Source organism: Mus pahari, chromosome 9 (assembly GCF_900095145.1).
Source record: "Mus pahari chromosome 9, PAHARI_EIJ_v1.1, whole genome shotgun sequence".
NCBI lineage: Eukaryota > Metazoa > Chordata > Mammalia > Rodentia > Muridae > Mus > Mus pahari.
In genome coordinates this window covers 90,249,065-90,251,371 of record NC_034598.1, presented here as the reverse complement: position 1 = coordinate 90,251,371, position 2,307 = coordinate 90,249,065, and the positions used below count along the sequence as shown (strand labels likewise).

General features: G+C 47.6%; 1 protein-coding gene across 2 annotated transcripts in view; it reads left to right on the top strand.

Moving 5' to 3' along the window:
- The window catches only part of Rfx4 (regulatory factor X4), a 155,140-nt gene that overhangs the window by 88,270 nt on the left and 64,563 nt on the right, over window positions 1-2,307 (top strand). The window lies entirely within an intron of this gene.

Below are 2,307 nucleotides of genomic sequence, written 5' to 3'. Positions count from 1 at the left end.
AAAAAAAAAAAAAAAAAAGAAAGAAAGAAAGGAAGAAAGAAAGAAGAAAGAAATTAAAAATCTAATAAATCTGATGCTCCCCTGAACCCAAAGAAGAAGGGATGAAAGCGCAGGGGACTGGATGGTAGATAGTCCAGAAAGCTGACATTAAATGATCATGTTCAACCATTTGCCTGATCCTTTCGCAGAAATTGTATGCAAGGAGTAAGGAGAGCTTACCAGAATTCCTCCTGTCACCTAATAATAAGTTCCATTTATCCAGTGCCTACACAGTGCCAGGCTTTTTACATAAGTCATCTTACTTCATCCTATTAATAGGTAGAAGCCATTGTATCCATCTTAAAGGGGCTGCTGGCCCTCACATACTTGGTCCTGAGCATAAGATTTGATTGATTTGATTTTACATGGCTAAACCAGAGCCTTTAATTCCATGCCCCAAGTCTGTTTCCCCAAGTCTGACATTGCCACGACCCTCTACCCAACGACTCAAGCCACAAACCTCAGCTCTTCATTTTCCCTCCCTCCTTCCCAGGCCAGAAAGAGGTCAGGGCAGCTTTCTGTCCTGAACAGACATGCTGTCTGTGTCCCATCTCACAGCTGGCCTCCAGGTCTCAACACTTATATTCATCTCATTTGCCTTCCCTTTCCTTCTCAAAGGACGGAGAACCATAGGACACTCAATGACATAAAACCGAGAAGGAAGGGAGGGCTAACACTGGATAGAGCACTTGATACAATAGCTGCCAGGAACTTGGTGACTGACAAGGGCTCCTTGTGTAGCTTGAGCAGGCTTCTGACAGACAGATGTCTGCTAACGTCTCTCAATGGATTTGCTTTATCCTACGCAACAGCTGACCTTTTCCAGATGTTTTCCTGGAAGCTGACGACTAATAGAAAATAGGGGCAGGACTGAACAGGCAAGGAAAGCAGATGTGCTCAACTTGAACCAACTCTTAGGAATGACATAGGTGGGGCTTCTTACAGTGGGAAGTTCAAATAAGAGAGTCTAACACCTGGCTGGAGGTCAATGCCTCGTCCCGGGCATGAGCTGGGATATGGGACCTGATCCTGGGAGGGATCTGAAGAGTGGTACAGGGCATCAGACAGAGAGAGAAAGCTGTGGAGTGGCAGCAATCCAGAGAAACACATGGGGCCTGGGAATAAGCCAGAACCCCAGTTTACCAAGTAATAAGAAAAAAACGATTATGAGGCTGGCGGTGGAAGGACTCACGCTCTGCCTCCTCTTTTCGATTGTTGCTCTGCTCTGTAAGTGGGAGTAATGATGCTTGGGTATATGATCATCAGCAGGGTCATATGGGAGAACTCTGTGATGTCTCTGGTTCCCTGGGGGTAGTCCGGAAAGGAAGAAAGGAAGGGAGGGAGAGAGGGAAGGAGGGAGGGAGGGAGGGAGGGAGGGAGGGAGGAAGCAAGGAAGGAAGAAAAGAAAAAGAAAAGAAAAGAAGAAAGACCAGGTCCACAGCAGTAAGATGAAAGGGCCAGGTGACGTCTCCCAAGCTGAATCTGTATGGGTTCATGGGAATCAACAATATGGAAAACACTCCACGTGGAGCCCGAGAGTGCCTATCTTGGACAGTAGGGAGAAGAATGCATAACCCAGGACTCAAGTCAGCTCACTATAAAAACCCACAGTTGGGTGCTCCAAGCTTTGTGATTGGCTTCTCAATTTAGGGATGCTACTGTTTCCCTGCCCCGTCTCATCCTCTACCTTCTTCCTCAAACCAAAGCCTAAAAGTCACGGAATTGGGGTCACTAAGCCACGCTCTTTGTGGAACATCCACTCAGCCATTTGCTTCTCCACGTCCCTGCTCAGAACATCATGCTGAGGGCGACTCCATTATGAGCGCCCAGCAGAACACTGCTCTGTGTCTTGGTGACATATCGCAGGTGTTCCCAGTGCACCTTTGGCTTACTGCGATGCTGTCGCCACCTATAGCTCCATAATGCCACCAGGCCCTTTGGGAAAATGGGAGTTTGGGATGTGAGAAGTTCCTTGCACTTTGCCCGGGTTTGAGGCAGACATTTGAATTTGGGGAAATTTGAAGGTAGCAAACACTTCTTGCCTCTCCACCTGTAACTGCTACATCCTTCCCCTTCCTTCCCAGAAGATGGGGGATGGGGGTGGGGGTTGAAAGAACAGTGGGTGCTAGTGTTCTGACCTTAAAAAAATAATAATAATAACAACAAAACCTGTTCATTCCTCCCTACTTAATCAGCTCACAGCAAGCAGATCTAACACCAGGCTGCAGGGGCAGGCAGGTGTCCAGCAGTGGGCACAAGTCCTCATAG